This window comes from Ambystoma mexicanum, chromosome 13 (genome assembly GCF_040938575.1).
Source record: "Ambystoma mexicanum isolate Mex_15411 chromosome 13, UKY_AmexF1_1, whole genome shotgun sequence".
In the NCBI taxonomy this organism is placed as follows: Eukaryota; Metazoa; Chordata; class Amphibia; order Caudata; family Ambystomatidae; genus Ambystoma; species Ambystoma mexicanum.
The window spans coordinates 482,334,378-482,357,896 of NC_090938.1; positions in this window are offsets into that span (position 1 = coordinate 482,334,378).

Consider the following 23,519-nt stretch of genomic DNA (forward strand, 5'->3'; position numbering starts at 1 on the left):
CCTATTTGCTTACTATCGAGGATGTGGTTTACATCTATCCATTCCTGAAGATGTTCTAGTACTAAGGATGCAAAGATTTTGGAATCTGCATCTGCTAAGGCTATAGGCCTGTAATTCATTGGGCATAATCAACTACCTTTTTAAATATGGACAATACAAAGGACAGACTCCAGCTCGGAGGTATAGTCTTAGTTGTCATAATGGCTGTAAAAAGGAAGAACAAAACTCTGGACCATAAACCAATATTCTGTTTCAGGATGACGTTTGATAGGTTGTTAGGCCCAGGTGTTTTTGATATCTTTGCATTGATGATAAGTTTAGAGATTTCTTTCGACCGTAATATGCAGATTCCAATTGTGCACTTTATAGGCAGGTGTCCAGTCAGCGTATGACTGTCCTTTGTATAGATTTTCAAAATACTCCACCCAGATCTTCTTCTCTATCGGATTTATGGATAGCTCTACTTGAGTTACCTCAGTATTCTTTACAAGAGACCAGACATTTTCACGATCTTTCTGTTGCAAATTAGCCCTATAACAAATTAGCCAATTTTTATACTGTTGTTTTGCATTTTCTATCTTAGATTGAAGTGACGGTGCATCACCTCCCTGTTTACGTAGTAATCTCAACCTTTTACATAACTCTGCTTTATGTTCCCGAATTAGTACATCCGGAACGTGTCTATATATACACTGTTTGATTTGAGTTACAATCAGTGAATTTTCCAGTTTATTTAGTTGAGCAATGGATTCCTGCAAAGACAAAGCTAGTCATCTCCATTCTTGGGCTTCTATATTTTTGGGAGCTTGTCCTACCACTAATTCTGGCATAGTCGTTTCACTTGAGCCATCTAAGCTGCGAGAATCACAATCCCCCTGCTATTCTTGTTAGTACTGCGGGTAGGATGAAAAAGGGTAAAATAGAACCCTCTTTTTTGTAGTGATCCTGCCTCCTTTTAGACCAAAGAACACACAAGAGGGGATGGTATTATTAGTCTGACATAGTCAAACCTTTGTTGGTGAATAAAGTCGATCAACTTCAGATCAGCTGGTGAGATTAAACTTAACTCGGGAATATCTGAGAACAGTGACAATGGGCCTCATTACACGGACGGCGGTGGACCAAGGTGCTATTAGCACCTTGGTCCATGCCGGTAAAATACCGGCACCGCCTTGGTGGAAAGGGGAATTACCGCCCTATTCCAAGGTTGGTGGGGCGGTAATTCCCCCTTCCCCCATTGCCCTTCCCCATTCCCATTTTTACCCCATAGGGCATAATGGGAATGGGGAAGGTGCTAATTACGGCACCGCAAATTGCGGTACCGTAATTAGCTCCCTGGTCCCTTTGCGGTTTGGTTTTTAACGCCTGCAAAAAGCAGGCGTTAAATTCTCCAACCCACAAAGGGACCTCGTAGTAAGGCAGTAAGGGTTTACCGGTACCGGTAAAATACCGGTACCGGTAAACCCTTACCGCCTACCGTGTAATGAGGCCCAATATGTATGATCTGTTTAGGGAGTAGGCCCCCCCCTCATCAAAAAAATAGTTAATAATCAGACTCGGGTCATTTGGGAAAACTGGAGGTCTTAGATTTTCCCAATCTCCAACAAACTCTTAGTTTCCTGTGTCCTTAACTTAATTTCCTCATAACCTCCAGATTCCTGTTTGCACCCCACACCAAGCCGATGTAAATTAGCTCCTGTAAAGTCCCCTCTTGAAAGTTCGCCACCTGGAGTATCATCCCTAACAGGGATTCCCTGAGAAGGAACATCATGTTCAATCCTTCCCTCACTTTCACTTGTATTCTTATTCATAAGCATGCTCTCTATTAGTTGTCTTACTGCAGCTTATTCCAAACCCTATTTTTTATGACTGGATCTTTCTATCAATGGAAGAGGTTTATCCAGTTTGGTTTTGGGACAAGATCCTCTCCCCCCTGAAAATAAATTGGCTTTGTTCTGACCAAAATTTGACTCTGTAAAAGGTACACAAGATTATGTGTACTCGCTAGATGAGGCAGAAGTAATATTTTCTTTTCATTTGCTCATTGGAGCCCAGAGAGCCTAATTCTTGAACACTGGACCGAAAATCTCTCAGGCCCTTCTCACCATAAAATTTATCTTTAACTTCCTTCATAACAATGGGTCCTACAGAAATGGGTGTTACTGTTCTCGATGCGGCAGCTGGGTTCTTAAAGAGATCGAAAATGTCATTTACATCATACTCGATAGATTTTAGACTTAAATCAATGCTACCCATATCTCTTTTATTCTTGAGAGCGTCTGATAGAGAATTTGAACCCTCTTGGTATTCACTTTGTGTCGTTTGATTAATCTGCAATCTCTCTGATTTTGAGTTTGAAGCATTGAACTTGATTGTTCCCTCACACCCGGCACACCCACTGTCTGGGACTGGTAGCTCTCCGCCTCATCACGACTTTCTTCTATTTGTTTGCGTAACCCCTTATCTCTTAAGAATTTGCGTGAACATGTTTTAATGTTATCTGTACGAGGGCTAATTCTTGTTTATTTAAAAAAAAATGTTTTAGACAATTTTACATTAAATTTCAAAGCTTCTAACAGATCAGTAGGAGGAGGGTCCAAATTAATTAATCTTTGATGGGTTGTATTTCACTAATCAAGTCAAGTAAAGCCTTTTGAAAGCACATGTCTAGTTTTTCCGGAAACAGACCCATCTCTGACAGAACCTCTTTTAGAAACACAGGGCCTCATTACACGGATGGCGGTAAGGATTTACCGGTACCGGTAAAATACCGGTACCGGTAAATCCTTACCGCCTTACTACGAGGTCCCTTTGCGGGTTGGGGGATTTAACGCCTGCTTTTTGCAGGCGTTAAAAACCAACCCGCAAAGGGACCCAGGGAGCTAATTACGGTACCGCAATTTGCGGTACCGTAATTAGCGCCTTCCCCATTCCCATTATGCCCTATGGGGCAAAAATGGGAATGGGGAAGGGCAATGGTGGAAGGGGGAATTACCGCCCCGCCAACATTGGAATGGGGCGGTAATTCCCCTTTCCGCCAAGGCGGTGCCGGTATTTTACCGGCATGAACCATGGCACTAATAGCGCCATGGTTCTCCGCCATCCGTGTAATGAGGCCCACAGTCTTATTTCTTAGTTCTGATATAATTAATTCATTGTGAGAACCCAACATATGAGACAGGTCGACAAAACCCTTAGGTGAACATAAATTATTTGTGTTCCCTCGGTTTGTCAAATTGTCCAGTCTGCCTTCAGAATCATCCTTGTGTACCGATAAGCCCAACAACGAGATTTCTCCCGTCTGATAAATCAGAGGCATGTTCAAGTAGGAACGGTTTGGACTTTGATCGCTCAATGGAATAACATGATCATTGTCCATTTTTGAAGAAGGAATTTTCCCCAATATCTCTCTTTCGCGATCTTCGGCAAAGAGGGATTGGGAAGATTCTATACTCCCAATTGTGTTGAACTGCAAAGGGATAATTCTTTCCCTTAGTTCATTGGAGCACAGTTGTGCGCAATGAAGCATTTCCTGCTCTGTTTCCGTAAAGAGCGGTAACGGCATTGCAGCAGCTCTTGCAATGCTAGTTTTATGAGTAGTAGGCAGACGAGCAATCTCAAATATACCATCCCTTTTGGAGGATGACATTTTCTTTCTCATATTGATTTTTATGTTGCGGCTGCAGAATTCAGTAGCCGCTCCCTGCAGACTAAACCAGATAGAAAGCAATTGTTATCTAAATACAGCTTAACTGAATGTACAAGATCATGAAACATATGCAAATTTAAGAGCGCGACAGTGCCTGCCAGTCCTTGCCCCGGGCCAACAGGCTAACAGGCACTCTGTTTCACTCCGTGTGCACACACGCAGGTGCGCGGAGCCCGTGGGTTAAATAGATAACTCCTACAAGGGGCATGGCTTAGGCACTTCTGTGTTTTGTAGTGATTCTAAAATATAATAGAGAGGTCAAAATGACAAAATAAGTACATAGTACTTTATATGTCTATTTGAAGTATCCAAAATCAGGATTCAATGTAATACCAGTCCAAGCAGTTTTCCAAAACATAGTATGGTGATAGTTCTCAAGCGGGAAGACGGAGCTTCGATCAACCGACGGCTATTTCCCCAGGCATAACAGGCCTTCTGTCGCACTCCGTGTGCACGTCTCATCTCTACTCTACACCTTTTACTGAGGCCCCACTCATCATCTGCGTCTCCAACTACAGCCACATCTCTACTTCACTCCTCAAACTGCTGCCCAATTCCTTCCCTTTTCTCTCACTGATGCCCCATCCTGACTCTACAGCTCTTATTGCCTACCTTTCATCCCTTATTGCTGCCCCATGCCTATGTATTGAACTGCTCCCCTGTCCTAATCTGTATGTTTTGCAGTTAGTCTTATCCCTAGTCTGCATCTCATACTGCAGAAACACTCCAAATCTTCATATCTTATAGCTGCTGGCACCTGCTCTACAACTCTTACTGCTGCCCCATCCCTATGCTGCATTATCATCCAGTGTGGGGGGAGCAACCAATCAGGTTGCTTGGATCGCAGGCTGAATCCCACGATTCAAGCCTGTGTTCCGAGCAACCTGGTGATTGCTTCCCTCGCCCTGCCATCTTACCCCCACCCTCCCTTCCCGTCTCCTTCATTTTCCCGTCCCTCCCACCCCCGCTTACGTGATGGCTTCAGAGGCGGCGGCTGCTACTGCTGCTCCGTCTTACTTCTGGCCGCCATGGAAATGGACGAGGGGCTCCGCTTGGAGTCCCATCTTCCATCTCCGTGGTGGACATCTTGAAATACTCTTTTTTAGGAATGAACAGGATGACACAAGGCGTCCTGTTCTTTCATCCAAAAGACATGGCTATCAACATCCCGGCTTACCGGATTGGCAACCAGAGGTGCAAATAGCAATTTGGTAAAGGCACCGGGGACCCTTGTCAAAGGCCCTCACGTATTAACTCGGGCCCCGGGCTGTTACCACTCGTTCCAGCCTGTGAAATGAATGATTGTTGCTAAATTACTTACTGCTGCCCAGGGCCAGCTCTCCATTCTCTTGCAGCTGACCATCAATTCTTGTTACATCTTGTAGTGCCGCCACATCTTTACGTTAACTCTTGTGCTGCTGTCCGTTCCCCAACATTTCCCCATCTCTACTTTACCGCTTGTACTGCGGTCCCATCCGCACTTCATATCTTACACTGCGACCCCAACCCTTACCCACACCGTGCAATGCAACCTCCACTTCTACTGTTCTACTCACGACTCTACATTGTGTGTTGCTTGTCTCTGTGACTTCCTCGTTTTCTTCCTCTCCCTCTCAAACCTCGTGAAGCACCTCTATCTCCCCAGGGCCCCTCCATCTGCACACCCAGGTTACCGTGCCTTAATGTGTTTCACAACACTCCACTGTCTTGCTTCTGATGTCTTCCTTCTCTTTTCTTCTCATTCCACAATGCCTCCCTCCTCACCATCGCTGAATCTCGCCCTCTGCCTCCCTTTCCACCGCACCATTCTCCTATTTCAAGGTTATTTCTTTAGAAAGCCTCCACCAAAGCTTCAGAAAAGCTATTACCCAGTCACACAATGAAAGTAGGCAGGCACAAAAGGATTCAAGTGGCACATGAGGCTTGCATGAAGTGTCCCTATTGTGTGGGTTCGCCTTGTAAATGCATCCTCTTAGAACTTGCCTTCATAAACGTAATAACAGAGAAGAAAAAATCTATCACCTTGCTCTGCATGTCCACTCCCTCACCCACCTCCCCTCTACCCTTTTATTCCAATTATTGTGTTCTAAGTGTCTATGCAAAGGCTCACAGCAGAATACAAGAGTACAATCAGATAAAATCAAGCACTCATTTCAAAGCTCCACCCAGCTCCAAATCTTGATTCAAAAGTATTATGAACTTCATTTAGGGTTCTGAAGAAAAGAGATTCAAGGGGGCGAGTTTGGATTGAAATGCTATAAACAGTGGAAACCCTGTTCACATTTGTGATCAGTCTTGTAGGCAGAGGCAAGAGGTTGCTAGAGCAGTTGATGGAGAGGGAGAAAACTCAAACAGGCCTTCGCTGATGGAGGGGAAGACATTAAAATAGGCTTTAGTTGCTAGAGTGGTAGGACATTAAAATAGTATTCCTTCGAGATGCAGGTCCAATATTAAAATAGGCTTCAGTAGAGTGAGGCAGGCAATTTAAATAGAATAGTTCATCTTTTTGTGATTGCTAGGGGAGAGAATACCAGTGAGCCCTTTGCATGACACACCCACAGTGACTATGGAGTGAGAAGAAACTCCAAGAATTGCTTTGAGGCAGGAAGGAGATCACATCCAGTGGATATACGTGTGTATGCCATCCTTTTGTGACAATACAAACAACTTAATGAAGAAACGTCTGTCCATTGTTCAAACACAAGAGACTACATTCTTCAATGGTTGTACTGGGTGCACCGTGTGTTTAAATAGGTTTGTCCAACAATACCCCTACCTAAACCAACAACTAACTCCACCAGCAGGTGAATACATGTATATTATTATATAAAAAAAAGGAGGTAGATTCAAAATATGCACTCATTATCTCATCACCCAAGCTCAAGGAACCCTGATTACCCGGCACACTGAGTCCAGAAAAAATAGACTGTATGCGTTAATACATCAAAAACTCATAGTGTACATTTATTCAAAAAATATATTAAATATTAAAACACATTGGGCCTCATTACAGGTCGGGCGGTCTGGAATTAACAGTGGCGGTAACCCCGCCGCCACTGTTAATTCCGGACCGCCCGATCCCGAGTCCTGCAGGCGGGAGGTGATCTTCCCGCCAGGTCTGACCTGGCGGGTTGAACACCTCCCGCCTGCAGGCGGACGTGGAAACACCGGCACCATCAAGAGATGGTGCCGGTGTTTCCACTTCCCCATTCCCATTGAGTCCTACGGGACTCAATGGGAATGGGGATTTACCAAATTCCGCCTCTGGAATTCCTGGGTCACCGGGGTCGTAATGCCCTGGTATTTCCGGGAGTCACGGAGGCGGAATGGTAACACAAGTCCGGCGGTAACCAGGCGGATTTACAGCCGCGGTTACCGCCGGACTCGTCATGAGGCCCATTGACCCAAAACAAAACACAGTGGATACAAGGGCTAATCCATTAAAAGTTCATCTAAAACAACCTCACATAATTCAAACAACACAAATGACAATAAACTACTACATTCAATATTATAATGTGTCATAAAATCATTTTAAAATGTATTAGTCCTTGTATCCACTGTGTTTTGTTTTGGGTCAATGTGTTTTAATATTTAATATATTTTTTGGATAAATTTACACTATGAGTTTTTGATGTATTAACGCACACAGTCTATTTTTTCAGGACTCAGTGTGCCGGGTAATCAGGGTTCCGTGAGCTTGGGTGATGAGATAATGAGTGCATATTGTGAATCTATCTCCTTTTTTTATATACAAAAATGTACTGGTTGCGCCACCATTTTTGGGATAAATGCGTGAAAATATTAATTGCAAAGATTTGTGACAGACCAAATAATTGTGCGAAAGAAAACATCTGGCATTATTAGGCGGCAGGAGATTACAGTCAGCGGTGTGCTGGGTGCGCCAACATTTGTCAAAGAGGAGATCAACTACTTGAGAAGATTTGTGACCAGACAACATTTTTATTAGGAGGAAAAGTCTTGGGATTGTTCAGCACTAGGAGATTGCATTCTGTGGCTGCAGCTGAGTGCGCTGGCTTTTTGTGGCAACGCAAGTACTAATTGAAAAAAAAAGAAAAAGTCTTAAAATAGTTTGGGGCAGGGAATAAAATGCTGTTGTTATACCAAAAATGCCACCTTTTAGCGATGAACAAAAGAAAAACGAGTTGCAAATATTTGTGATGATACCAGTTAGTGAAGAATTATTTGTAGAACTATTCGGTGGCAGGAGATGCATTCAGTCCTATTGGCTGTGCCAAGGGTTTTGCCAGAAAAAGAAAGATTCTTGGAATTGTTTGAAGGCAGGAGATTACTTTCAGTGGCTGTAAGCGAGTGTGCTCTACTTTTGTGTCAAGACGTAATGTTACTTACAAAGAAAAAGTGAGAATTGTTTGAAGGCAGGAGATTACATTCAGTGGCTGTAAGCGAGTGTCCAATACACGTGCCGTGTCATTGTGGCTAAAAAGGAGAAGTGACCTTTTCGCGTGCACGCATGTCTGTGCCCGTGGAGAAGCAGGCATGCAGCAAGAGCGCCTTTTACATCAGTCACAGACATTGCTGTCTGCATCAGGGATTCCAGAAGTGTCATGGCAAATGGAAGGCATTCATTTTGCATTCAGCAGTGAATGCTTTTTAACCACACCCTTCTTGCCATTGCCTTACACCCACCGCAGAAGCTTTTGCAATATCCGCCAGAGACGTGACCGGTTTTGCAAAAAGCAAATAGTGCTTATAGCTAAAGCAGGGCATCAGAGAGAGTGTGTAAGGTTCTCTTCAATGCAGTAAGCAAAACCCCTCCTCTCGGGCACCTGACAAGTGTTCTATTTAAGCAATATCACCGAGCATGGGGGGCATTGCCGGGCCAGGAAATACCGGGCCACTCAGAAGCCAGAGTGAAGTGAGGGCTTTAACAATAGCCCGGGGAATTACCTGCCCCGCTAATGCCACGCTGTGAGGGTAATATTCCTATTAGTACCCTGGCACGTTGAACCAGGATACAAATTGTGTTTTTTGTCGTTTCTCAACTTAAAAAACTACAAAATAAGATGCCTGCCATGGATCTGGGAGAAGGGAACTACACGTAGCCGCCTTTCCCTTTCCAGGGCGGCTAGTCGAGTGTCGGGGGCGCGCCAGGAACACTACTGTTCGCGGTACAGGCGAGGGACAGAAGGGTTGGTGAAATAATGTTCAGGGAAGTAGTCTCTTCAGGAATCTTGAAGTGTGGACTCTACGATTAAAAGCCTCACAAGCTAGGGAATTCATGTACTAGTTACCCTTGGTAACATCCCACAGGAAAGTAAGAGAGCTGTTTTTTAATACCATTTGTTTAAACGTCTGCATGAATATTTTGAATTAGTTGTTTTAAAAAGTCTGTGTGTGTGTGTTGTTATTGGAGTAATGATTATGGGTGAGGCATGAAAGGGTTTGAATGGATAGTATTCATTGGATGTTACTTAAGGTGTGTTTCTTTTTCAAAGTGCGGACAGATTTTGAATGAAATGAGATCCCTTTTCAAATAATTTTTGCTTGCATTTGTTATGTTATGTTATGTTATTAAATTTCTATAGCGCTACAAGCCCTGAGGCATCCAAGCGCTCCATCACAAGCAGAGAGGTCAGTGAGGACAACCGAAGATGTAGGTTAGATGAAAAGTTCTGTCTTCAAGAGTTTCCGGAAAGCCAGGTGATTGCTCTCTGTACGGAGCCCTAACGGTAGATTATTCCAGGCCTTAGCCATGAGCACCGGGAAAGAACGTCCATTTCCACGCGCTTTCTTAGTCCTTGGCACCTGCAGACTTAGAGTCATTGTAGAGCGCAGATTTCTTGTCGGTTGATATATCATGATTTTGTCCTTCAAATAATTAGGGACTGTTCCATAGATGCATTTATGACCTAACGTCAATAATTTAAAGGAAATCCTGGCTGATACTGGGAGCCAATGTGGCTCCCTTCTCGCGTTAGAGGTGGGTTCATGCCTCTTCATACCGTATATTATACGTACAGAGGCATTTTGGATTTTCTGCAATTGCTGTATGTCTTCTCTACTAGCCCCCCCCAACAGAGCATTACAATAGTCAAGTCGTGGCAAGATAACGGCTCTGACCAGTTTGGCTCGGTTGTTTTCAGAGATAAGAGGGGCGACCTGCCTCAATACTCGTAGATGATATTGGGTATTTTTTACTATAGCATCCACGTGTGCGCCTGCATCCAAGGAAGCCTCCATATAAACACCTAATGTTTTTACCTTGCCAACAACTTCAATAAAGCTATCATCAACCTGAAAGCCAGTGAAAGCCTTAGCTAGTCCCTCTCTCGGTTTATTGGGCCCGTAGATCATTAGTTCCATCTTTCCTGCATTTAGGCATAGCCAGTTTGTGGTCATCCAGTCTTTTATTACACTGTATAACTTATTTAATTTGAGTTGGTCTGCTTGATGGTCACCTGAAAGTTCCATTGACAACTGGAAGTCATCTGCATAGTTAGTGAAAAAATAGCCCAACTTCTCCAGTTCTCTGCATAGAGGGGCAATATAAATGTTAAAGAGCAAGGGCGACAGACAAGCTCCTTGTGGAACGCCACAAAGGATAGTCTCTACTTCCGAGAAGGCCTCGCCCCAATGCACCCTGGAACTTCTACTCTCTAAAAAAGATCTCACCCAGCTAACAGTTTCAATGGCCAAGCCGCCGGTATCCCACAGTCTGTGTAGTAGAATCTTATGATCTAAAAGATCAAAAGCAGCACTGAGATCAAGTAATATTAACAGGCCTAATCTGCCTTTCTCAATTAGTGATAGCATCTGCGTCTGGAGATCGACCAAGGCGCTCTCTGTGCCATGGAAGCGGCGGAAACCCGATTGCCTCTCGTGCAACCTTCCCGTGTTTTCAATATATGATTGAAGTTGAGAGGTAGCAACCTTATCTACCAGTTTCAGAAAGAAAAGAGTGTTGGTAATTGGACGATAGTTAGCAGCATCTTTAGGATCCAAGCCAGCTTTTTTTAGAAGGGGGGTAACAGCCACTGATTTAATGGCTTGTGGAACTGTACAATGCCTGAAAGAGGCGTTTACAAATCTGCACATAAATGGTGCAAAGATGTTTTGATGATCTAATATGATTTTCGATGGAATCAAGTCTCCTGGACAACTGGTAGGATTCATAACTCTCATGATGTTTTCAATCTTTGCCAATGTGATTTCAGAGAATTTAAAACCAGTATCCATTGATTTTTGCTCCTCTTCTTGTGGTTCAGTGTGATTGATCATATGGTTAAAATTGACCTCTTGAGTTAAAGTAGGGTTTATCTCAAGGGTTTGTTGAGGTAATTGCCTCCGAATTTTATCTTGGGCGCATGTAAGTTTATCAGAGAAGGCTTTTTGTGTTCTAACACAGTCCTCTTTAGTGGGGATAATTGAGTGATTTAAAACTTCCGGTTTTTCCCAGGACCTAAAAAGGCGAAAAAGTTCCTTGGTGTCATTATCAGCTGAAGCTATTTGATCATTGTAATAAGTCCGCTTTGCTTCCGCAATGGCGTCTTTGTATGTTTTGGCATGGGTTTTCCAGATAACTCTGTTTGCCAAATTTTGGTCTTTGCGCCAAGCGCGCTCTGCTCGTCGCTTAGTGGCCTTCAGTATAGTTAACTGTGGTAAGAACCATTTTTGTTTGTGGTTAGATTTTCTTATACTTTTTAATTTCATAGGGGCTACTGAATCCAATAAGATGGCCATTTTGGAATTATATTTTTCCACAAGGTGGTCCGGATGATCGGAATCAGTTGTGGCGGACATGAGTGAGGACAGGCATTCTGTTAGAATTTCTGTAGTAAGTGCCTTGTAATTCCTGTGCATTATTTTGCGCGGCAGCTCATGTTCATGCTTTTGTAGGGGAGGAAGATGTATTAGACTAGAGACAAAAAGATGATCAGACCATATACAAGGTGTGGTGAATATAAAAACATGTGGGATCTCTTTATATGAGACGACGACCAATAGCATCTGACCACCTCGACACAATACACGAAAGCTTGGGGCCAGGGAAAAGGCTGCGAGCAAGTTGGGTACCATGTGTCTGCAATACCATGTGATGCACCACCATATGGAGGGCAGAGATGAAACAAGAAGAGCTCTACTCCACCCTTCCCACAGGTTGATATAAAAACATTACTATCTGCAGAGTTGAAGAATGAGTTAAAAAGTAGTAAAAGTAATGGAATGAATGAGTTAAAGCTAGAAATAGGTATCTTGCATTATTCTTCTGCCATGTATGGAAGAAAGCACGATGGGCCTCAATATGACTTTGGTAGCAATTTGGAGGAAATTCTGCTGAATTACTGCCAAACCCATTTACCAGTACTGCCACTTAGTCCCGTGGGGTTTCCACAGGATTCCAAATGGTGGCAGAGCGGTGTAAGTCCCCATTTTTGGAGTCTATAGAACTTCATGAGGATTTCTGGTGGTTTTATCACCGGCGGTATTACCGCACAGTAAATCTACTGATTTTTTAAGGTAAAGCAGACGATTTACCTGAAGTAACACTTTTCCTAAATAAATGTACTGCACGGTAATACCAGTAAATCTGCCAAGGCACTATCATTTGGCTGTGCGGGAAAACCGGTGGTAATTCCATCACCACCCAAAACAGTGGTGGTAATGTAATGACCGCCACTTTTTTCCCACACTGCCAAACTTGTAATGAGGCCCAATAGGTATTTGAAATGATGGAGACTTATGAAAAATGCACCAATTCACTGAATCAATGCAGAACTATATTAAATGGGCCATAATAAAGAAGATGCCAAACATATAATCCTGTGACGAGGAAGTCAGGGGATAGTTACAAGACCAGGCAGTCTACAGGTGCAGCAAATTTGCCATCTTGTCACTGACTGTGAATTAGTTTAATCATAACACCTTTCACAATACAACACAAAAACATCAAATATATACATAATCATTAAGTTCAGTCTGGTTAACTGTGCAAAAAGCATTTTGTACACTAGAGCATGAAAATGCATCAAAGCAAATAAACGCAGTTGAACCTTGCAGGTTTATGCCTGAAAATACATGGCTGGCGTTGTGTGATAATGAGCTTGGAAGACACTTCACCTCAAATCATGTGTGCGCTCTTCACTCTTGTGTGAACTTTGGTGGGTGATCAACCCTGTGTGATTCAAGCTGTCGTGTAGCCGAGAGTATCCAGGACATGCTCATGCTTCTGTATGATAATAAGAATGTGTGTTCTTATCATGTTGGAGTACTCCAGTTTTAAACTTGCGTAATGCAGGCTTCCCTCATGTCACAGACAAGTGTTTTACTCATGACCGCCTCCAGGACGGGGAGAACCCAAATAATTCTCATGTGTGCATCTCCTGTTGGAGAACTCGTACAGTTCTCATGTTGGTGGCTCTCGTTTAACGGGGCGGAGCAGCCATCTTGCCAGGGTGCAGTCTGCCCTGTCTGTGCCTTCATGTGAGAGTAAAAGAACACATGCTTATGGCATCTCATGGTATTACAGTCACCAGCCATGTCACAACCGACAATAATCTGGGGTCACAGTACCAGGTGATTGGACGCCTGTGGGAAGGGTGAAGTAGAGCTCTTCTTGTTTCATCTCTGTCCTCCATATGGTGGTGTATCACATGGTATTGCAGACACATGGTACCCAACTTGCTCGCAGCCTTTTCCCTGGCACCAAGCTTTCGTGTACTGTGTCGAGGTGGTCAGATGCTATTGGTCTTCGTCCCATATAAAGAGACCCCACACTTTGGATGTTGTTGATAGGCCACAGAGTGTCCCACTGTGCTCATCTGACTGCAAAGAGGTGGTGGTGGGGTGGGTGTTGTGGCTGCCACAGTCTGGTGTTTGGCAATTTCAGAACTCTCAGACTGTTTTTGAAAAGCCCTGTACAGAGGTGGAGGAGTAGCTTTGTCTTTGCCTGCTCCCCCTCCTCCTTGGTATCACTGGTTTCCACAATCATGTCTTGAAGATTGGTCATCAAGTTTATCTTCCCTATTATACTAATTACTCTTAAACGTACCAGGTAATGTAGGCGGTGGTGGAGACAAGGAACTTCACATATCATGGCAAATGAGTGCATGAGAGCATTTCATGTGCACGAGCCCTATAACCTCAGAACATATTTGTGTACATTTATTTTTCTGTTTTGGTCTCATGAAAATCTGTGTGGGGATATTCATTTTTTTCCCCAACTTTATTTCATTTTAAACCATAAACAATATTAAAACATATTGGTGAGAGTCAGAAAAGTAACAATTTACATAACAGTTCCTTTGTCAATAGTAACCGTCAGTTAACAGTAATTCCTCATCGGAAAATCTCCCCTCACATTCCAATTTGAACTTTGATAGCACAAACAACACTTATACACATACAAAAATTAAAGACAAAAACACATTACATCAACCCCCACCCAACTCCCATATTCCACCAAACATATTAATTCTATACCTTACTCAAACAAATCATTAAAGGAATCACAATTTTCACAGTATTCAGTCTCTCGATGAATCCGAGCTGCTCGAGACCTTTCATACTTTGAAAGCGTGCGCATATCCACCACCCAATGATCAGTATGTGGCTTCTTACGTGACTTCCACACTTTCATAATATGCTTTATTGCCATTAATAATGCCCTATCAATCCATTCAGATGCACCACAGATTTCCAAACATCTACCTTCTTTCGAGAGAAAAACTGCAGACATAAAAGTCTGAGGGAACGACTTACCTATCACTAGATCTACCCGATCCGTAACCTCCTTCCAAACAGTTAGTACTCTATCACACTCCCAAAGCATATGCAGATAAGTTCCTTTTGAATGAGAGCCTCCCCAACATGAATCTGATTCTAGCAAACCCCGCTCTTTCATTTTCACTGGTGTCCAATAAATACGCCCCAAGATTCGCTGATGAACATATCTCAAGTTCAAATCCATTTTGGCTCTTACCTTTAACCTCGAAGCATTATCTCATTCAGTTTCAGATATATCCCTCCCCAACTCGATCACCCATTTATTCCGCAATTTCTTCCAGGAGTCTCGCATACACACCTGAACAGGCATAAGTTTGGTAAATGTAGAGACTACATTCGGAGCAGCAGTATACAATGTACACACTTGGGGCTTGTCACTTAATGGTTCACCTAACATTTGATACCTCTCCAACATCAAGCTTTCTAGTAACCTATATCTCTCAATCTCCCTATTGCCTAATCCATATTGATCCATCAGGCCTTCAAACGTAGCCATCCTACCGTCTTTCCACACATCATCAATTTTAAAAATACCTCTATCAGCCCATCCCCTCCAGTGTAACACTTTGTTCTCAATCTGTAAACCCGGATTCGACCAAAGAGAAGCAGAACTGTAAAAAAACAAATTTTGTCCACATCCTTGAATCAATGAGACTAAAGCAAATTTTGTTGCTGCTAACGCCTCTATCCTAAACCCGGATTTCGGTAACTTCCCATGTGTGGGAATATTCTAATGAGAAATTATACACACATAGGTAAGTTATATTGGTAGACCCATGACAATAATATTGATTTTTAAGACCCGGCGTGGGCGTGGTATCGACCTCCGAGCCAATGAGGAGGGTCAGAATGGGGGCTTTACAACATGGTAAAGGCCTCGCTCTAAGCCTCCTAGGAGCTGGAGGCCTCCCTCTTCTGCCGCCGGATGTTCAGGTAAGTGCTCGCCCACGCTCCATGTCCCAATCCCTCTTCCCCACTGCCATTTTCCACACATGTAGCCCCCGTTCTAACTCCCACCCCGCCACACCTTGCCGAAGTAGATATCCACAACACGTTTCATGCACAGAGTAAGCATTACAGTTTTAGCTAGTGTTCATCAGGGTGAAAAAAGGCTTTAAGAAAGAAAGGCTTTCATTTTAGATGTCATAGTCAGCATAATCATCTGAAAATAGCCAATAAATGCTAAATTATCAAACACATTTACACAAAAAAGAAGAAATCTTTCTTATAGAAATATATCATAAAAATACAGAAACACTAAGGGGGCAATATTGAGTCTTGCTGTATTTTCTCTGGAAATACTGCAAAATAGTAATACAGCTACCTCATGCGGTAAGCATACAGTAACTTTACCGGTCCGCGTAATTCCAAATGATATGGACCCTAAAGTATTTCCACCATTTTGGAACCACAAAGGACTCCATAGAGATTTGTTTACCTCTTGTGGTAATGGTTTAGTATGATGATAATTACCGCCACACAAAAGCTGACAGAGGGACAGCGTTGCAAGTGTGAAACTCGCAGCTTAGCCGAATGTTCAAACATTCGGGATTTAAGATACTGGATGTCTTACCAGTACTGCCAAAGTTGTAATCAGTCTTTACCTCAATATTAATTTGTGGGGGCAAAGATAATATAGGAGGCCCTCGCTACCGCATTGTAAACTGGCGTCTTCGATTAGTCATCACCAGTGGTGGAAATGGAAGAAATGTGGTGGGGGATCCCACAACACAACGGCCGGGGTAGGGGAGGAGTTGAGGAAGGGGCGGTAGCCGAGTGGGCATGGCCTAGAGGGGGTGGGTCTTGTAGTGGACATCCAGCAATGCTGGTATATTTAAAAAAATATGAAAAAAGGAAAAAAAGCATCTGCGAAGGCAGCATTGCCTTTTACCGCCGGCTTTGGCACTAGTGTGTAATGCACTATGCTCGCTACATGTAGCCGCGGTAAAGGTAATGCAGCTGGTGTGGATGCTTTTTTTTTTAAGTTTTCCAGCGCGGTTCATGGGCTTGGGCGGCTGACTCTGGCCGGATCCCAAGATCCGGCTACACATCTGGTACAGGATCTTGGATCCGGCGAGAGCCGGTACAATGACCAGCACTGGTCATCACGTCTTCTGTAAACCAGAACATAATAGAATCAGGACCAATGTCCTACCAATAGGCTTCACATGCAAGAAGCCCCAAAACCCCAAGATAATAAGGGAAACAAAGTTGCAATTCCAAAGAGAAACACTTACATGGAAAACAACACCATCACTGCACAGGTGCAACATCCCTCTGTTACGCCCAAGATAGTGAAAGTAAAGCAACACCAGTTGTCAAGTAATGCAACATCCACAACAAAGCGACCAAACAAAGAAATACAAAAATTATTCAAATAAAATGTAAACATCTATAAAAATGACAAAAAGATATTTTTTCCTAGCACCAGTGTTTTGGAAAAAATGATTACAGCTCACCAGAGACACAAATCAAACAATGTAAAGTGCCTGCTAACAAACAAACGTTTCGTAGCACGATAACGAAAATGTCTAATGCTGGATATGTTAAGTACTCAGGGTCAGACTGGGACAAGAAATAGGCCCGGTCACCCAAAAAAAGTGGCCCACCCCTCGCCTCAAAAAAGTGGCCCACCCCTCACCTCACGACCCTTGTCCTCTGATGACATCACCGGAAGTGATGTCATTTGACCCCATCCCAAAGTGACATCCCGGGAAGCGATGAAACACGACCTTTCACCCCTTGATAAAACAGAAAGTGGCATCAAATAGCATTGTTCCTAAGTATACTAAATTACTGTAAATCCAAGCAGACGTCCAAGGCCAAATGATAATATGTTAGTGTATAGCACTTACGCTTAAGCTCTTTTTATAGAACAAATATGCAAACAATATCACCCAACCTGTGTTGGTACTCATTTATCGACCTAAGAAGGATGAAAGGCTTTTTGAAAAAAAAAAAGTACTAGCACAGTTGCAAGTAGCTAGAGATACTATTTGTAATCATTAAAAATTAGTCTAAATTACTTGAAACATCATTATGTGAAGAAAGCAGCACACAAAAGAAGATTAGATGGAGTTCACTATACTAACAGTACCGAAAGTACTCATAGGTCGTTTTTCATTATTGTGTGCTTCCACAAATCTTAATCTCTTGTATCCTATGTCCCCCTTTAACACACTTTTTTTATGATTTACTTGAATTTAATCAACCTTTCAATGTCATTACAACATACTAAAATCATTTTGATATACATGCAAAATATTATCTTCATAAAATCACATACTGTACAATGCACGATAACATACAAATCAATTTCATGTTGTAACCTGCAAACCAAAAAAAGAGAAATAAAATAAAATAAGTACCTATAAGACAATATCAAGAGCCACCTGTCTAGCTTTTTTCTTTTTCCTTCCAGTAACTAACTGACAGAATTGGTGGCTAAAACAACACAAAAGGGCGGAATAAATGCCACCTGCCTGACTTAAGGCTTTTTAACAGATTTTGGTTCCAGTTGTAGACTTTCCAAAAAATGTACAGTAGCTAATTGAATTGGCAGTTGAGAACAACCCAGAATTATAGACCAACACACATTCCACTCGAGACTGCCCAGATATTTACAATGTTTGACAAAATGTATTTGTCTACGATCCCTTAATTTGGGGCACCGGGTTATCAGATGTTTTAAAGTTTCTATTGCCCCTATTTTGAAATAGAATTGACAGATATTATCTAGGGGTTGCAACAAATGACACTTTGTCAGGACCTCTTTTGTATACCATAAATTAAAGCGTAGACGTAAGACTGCAAGCCTGTATTTCACTGTTGGAGCTCTCTATAAATAAGGAGGTAGCATACACATTTTCCTTGGAGGAAATCTATGAATGTTGCCACCTTCACATCGCATGCACAGCTCACAGGTACTGATCCAATCAGCATGATATAATTTCTCTTTGGCCTTGTTGGGATTAGAGATCAGCAATTCAATGGTTATATCACATGCAGCAAGAATTTGACAAACCTTGTTTACCCAAGTGACGATAAAACAATGTTTAGTTGAGAACATATAGGCAGATACTGATCGTAAAATGATGACAGCGTTGGTGGACATAAGACAATTTCAAAATAAAGAACATAGTCTCCAATTATGTAGCGTGTGTAGAGAAACCAGACTCAGTTCATATCTGAGCCAGGCCTGAGGCGCACATACCGGTAAGTGGAGAATTTGTCTCCAGAATTTAGCTTCCCATTGACCAAATTGAAAGCGGGTGTTAATTGGAAGTGTCTCCAGACCGTATAGTAGGGCTGGGATCACCTTCTGGTTCCAATACAACCAAGCTGGCTTGATGGAAAATGTGCCAAATCTATACATCATTATTTTTGTTTGCGCTATTGCTGTGTCTAGTTTCCTCTCCACCCATTCAAGCTGACTCTTTGAATTGGCTATGCCCTCAAAACACATGCCCAGGTAGGTGTAGTGCGTTACTATTTGTAGTTCTACCTGATTAATTGACCACTTAAGGAGTCTAGGCAGGCCCGGTCCTCTTGGGTTCATATACAACACTCTGAGTCTTCAGTGTGTTGACTCTAAGTTCATTTTGTTGAATGTAAATTTGGAAGGCTTTCAAAAGATTTTGAAGTCCCAACTGGGCTTTGGAAATTAAGACGAGATCGTCTGCGTACATCAATGCCTTAATGGAAATGCTACCCAATTTCAGTGAATCTGAAATTATTTTGTCAAATGCATCTCTTAGATCATATATGAAGTAATTGAAGACAGATGATGCCAGAAGACACCCCTGTTTGAGCCACCGTGCTGTCTGGATGAGTGCAGACAGCACCCCATCTAGAGAGAGGCAGACACGGATAGATTTTTCAGAATGTAATGCGCGATAATTTCATATAATGTAGTTGGACAATGATCTCTTGATAGTTTGTCCAGTAATATTACCCGAGAAATGGAATCAAAAGCAGAGTGTAAGTCTACGAAGGAGAAATATGTCGCTTGTTTCATAGCTTGACACTGTGCTTTGATTGCATTCAAGCACATCAAATTAATATGAGTGCCCATACCAGGCACAAAACCTGTTCGAGATGGGTCACGCAGATTGTTTTCCTGTGTCCAAATGTTGAAGTCACGAAGCACCAATTTTGTAAAGATCTTGCCTGGGGCATTCAACAAAGCGATGGGTCAATAGTTTTGGGATAGCGAGCAATCTCCCTTTTTGAAAATAGGAATGATCATGGAAGTTTTCCAAGACAAAGGGAGTATGCGTGTCTTCACTACCAGTTGGAAAATCTGATCCAAAACTAGGGCCCATTCGACAATGTTGGATTTTAATGTAACATTGGTAATGCCATCTAGGCCGGCAGCCCTTGATGTACTAGCACGTTGTATGAGATCTTCAATAATGGTCAGGGAAAAATTCAGGGACTATCCCCCTATTCATGGATAAGCCACCTGTGAATCAACAGAACGAGGGTCAGCATACAGATTGGTATAATACTCAATCAATTTATCTTCATTTACAGCCATGAGCTGTGCATCAGCTTGCAAGTTGCAGGGTTGGTTATTCAGTAAGATCCACATCTAAGCTGAGTTTTTATTCGCCATCACACGTCCCATGTGCTCACTGTCATGTTGGAACTTAATATGTTTCCTGGATTTGACCCAGTTTTTATATTGACATTTAGCATTATTCCGCTCTTTTCGACGGGATATAGCTCCTTCTGATAAAATAGCCCTTCTTTTTCTCCGATATGCTGCACATTGCAATTGTATGTCGTGGTCAAATACATGTTTATACTTCAAACAATCTTTTGATAGAGTGGAGACCGTGTTGATGTAAGGCAGCAATAACTCTGTGTAGTATATTGCATGGCAGCCCTCGCATTTCTTTCCAGGGTATGTCTATAGGCTGACACCTTTGCATCAGACCATTTTAGACGATTCATTGAAGAATTAATGGCTAGTATTTAGTTTGTAGATGCCTTCTGTTCTGATCGTAATCTCCTGCAATTGACAATGATAAGAGCTTGTGGGCACTATACGGTAATTCATGGATCTCCAAGCTCTGAACCTGTTGAAAAAGATATTTGTCCAGATATATATAATCAATTGTGCTTGTACTGGAGTTTCGAAACCATGTTGTATGTGCAGGAATATCACCGCGAACTGCCCCATTCATGACGTGGAACTGTCTTTCTGCCATGAAAGACGTCGATTTACGTACATCTTTTGCATAACGATTTACATTCCAACAGTCTAAATTCAGATCACCCAAGATGATAGTGGAGGTTATATTGCTTGCAATGTTGATTATGTATAAGATGCGACCCAGACCAGCATAAAATGCCTCATCTAACATCGCCGCCAGATTGCGGTAGAGATTTACTAGGGCCATTGTTTGAGAGCTGTGAGTAATTTTTACCAAAAGGATATAGGCACTTTAAACTGCCCAATCAATAATAGTAGGTCCAAGTTCACCGCAACCAGCAATCCTGATGATGGTCTGCCTCCTGTTGGTAAAGCTGGGAGCAGAATGATATCATATTAATTCCATGCTGGTGTGTTGATCAACCACGTTTCTTGTAGGGCAATAATATGGAATACTTGTGGAAGATTTTGTATCGAGGCTTGGAGATGGGAATGCCCTCTTGAATTCCAGCTCACAATATTCAGAGCTGTTGTTGGCGCCAACAGTTGAGGTTACTTGCACACCACAGAGGGAACCAAGCCATTACTTGTCTCGCTGATGTGTATGCTTTGGTAGATGTTTGATTTGGGAGCTGAGCTTTGAAATTGAGGGATTGCACACTCAGGGTCCTCTGCTAGCAGGGAACCCATATCAAACAACATCATTTTTTCTTGCCATATTAGGTTAGCCACCACTCCAGACGGAATCCACAGTCTTATTATCGAGTTTGTGATGTCTGAAATAAATTCAATTTGTTTAATATCTTTTGAAGACACGTCTTGGAGTGCACTCACATCACTAAAGATGTTAAGGACACTTCTTCGATTCAGAACGTAGGAAGGAAAATTACCTTCCCTGCATTTCAGAATGAAGGAGTGTGCACTCCCATATTTTTACTCTACTGGTTTGGTTAAGGCAGACAAAGGGGAGCAGTAGAGGCATTACGCGAATGCAGACTCTGCATAGGTGGAATCATGTTATTGTGCATAAGACCTGGGCCAGTAACGCCAGCAAACGACCGCGGTGGAAGAGAATTAACTGATCTACCCGCTCCTTGACTTGTTGAACCACATAATAACGATTGTGGCACCAGTAGCACTGGCATCGATGTACGTTCTGACAAGTAGGCGTCTATCATTTGTTTGATTGTCGCAACCATGGCCTGGGACTGTCCACCACAAGCAACTGCGGGCAAATCACCTGACGGATGAAAGCTAGCTACTTTTTTAACAGAGGGCTCAATAAGAATCCTCCAGTTTGGGGCCTCCTCCTGTTCAAGTGAGTCTACGAGATGATTCAGCGGTGAGTAAGCAGAAGGGAGGAGGGGCAGGCCTACTGAACCACCAACATCATTGGAATTAGGGTTACAACCAGATAAATCTTTTGATTCAGTCACTTTAGAATTTGCGCCACTTGATTGACCACAAGCAGTTGAAACACGTGAGGTGGGTGGCGGGACTGCACCAACGATTGGTTGAAAGAATGCATTAATGGTGTTTTTGGGGTCTCTGACTCGTGGCATATTCTTTGATTTCTTTGTAATGGACCGAGGCCCCTTTAGCTGGGAACGTGTAGATTTTTTCTTTTTTACTACATGACCAGCATTGTGATTAATTGAAGGAGTGGGCTCCAGAGCCACGCCTTCTTCATCAGGCTGGTCTACATCAGACGAGAGGTCAATATAAGATGCATCTTTACCTACGTGTAGGGTCTCGTCCGACGCAGATGTACCTACAGGGCAGATAATGTCCACAATGACTGGTAAAAGGGGCACATGTGCCACAACAGATGACTCAACATGTATGTCAGAGCCAGGCACCACTTGACCATCAACATGCTCTAGAATCACTGGGTTACAACGTTCATGATTCACTCCCACGCACCTCAGATTATGGTCAACAAGAAGCTTGTAATTGGTATTAAGCCCGCATGTTAGGTCTTCTAGAAGGACGGCTTGTTTTGCTATTCTTGCATCTAAAGTTTCAAAAAGTCTGACTAGACTCAAGACAGAAGTTTTAATGGCTTTTAAAGCCAGTTCCGTCATAGCAGAATTAGTTGAGGCAGGTTCTTGGGTTTCATGAACCAACAATATATTCCTATGCGCCCGAGGTGTGGGCTGCGCAAAAGAAAGTGAGATGGATCGAGAGAGTGAAAGTGTGGACAACAACGCCTCCACTGCATCCTTAAGCACTCCTCCATGATGGAAATTGGAGACTCACACTGGCTAGCATATATCGAGATGCCCGCGCTGTCTCCCGAATGTATTGGAAGGGGAAATGGTGACAAACAAGTGGTGTGTGATCAACATTTTTGATACAATTTGCCTTAACTGAGTCTAAGATGGTTTCATCAGACACGGTACGTCCATTACGCACATTAGAGATGGAAGAACCTTGTTGTGCTGCAGTTGTGTGAATGGATCTGGTCGGTTGCAAAGGAAACACGCCGACTCTATTTGGAGACAGCGGGCTGCAGCACGTTACGTGTTTGTCAGAGATGGAAGGTAAACTCACAGCGTTCCACCCTTGAGCTGACGAATGTGCACTAAATGGTGTTAGAGTGATTGCGGTGTGTGAGACGCTTTAGGATGTGACACCAATGACATTGCATTTGTAATTCCAGCTGGCATGCTGGATTTCAAGGTATAAATAATAAATCTCGTACTCAAACAATACTAACAACAGATCACCAATTTCAAACCTTGATTGGACCACCAGAACCAGAAAAATAGGCGGCTATTACAGTCCAGGTTCCACCGGCCGCACCACTGCGGCGAAGCGGCAAAGCGGTACTTAATCGAGTACTTGCCCGAGTGCGCGCGTGCTATGCATGTGCGTTCATGTTAA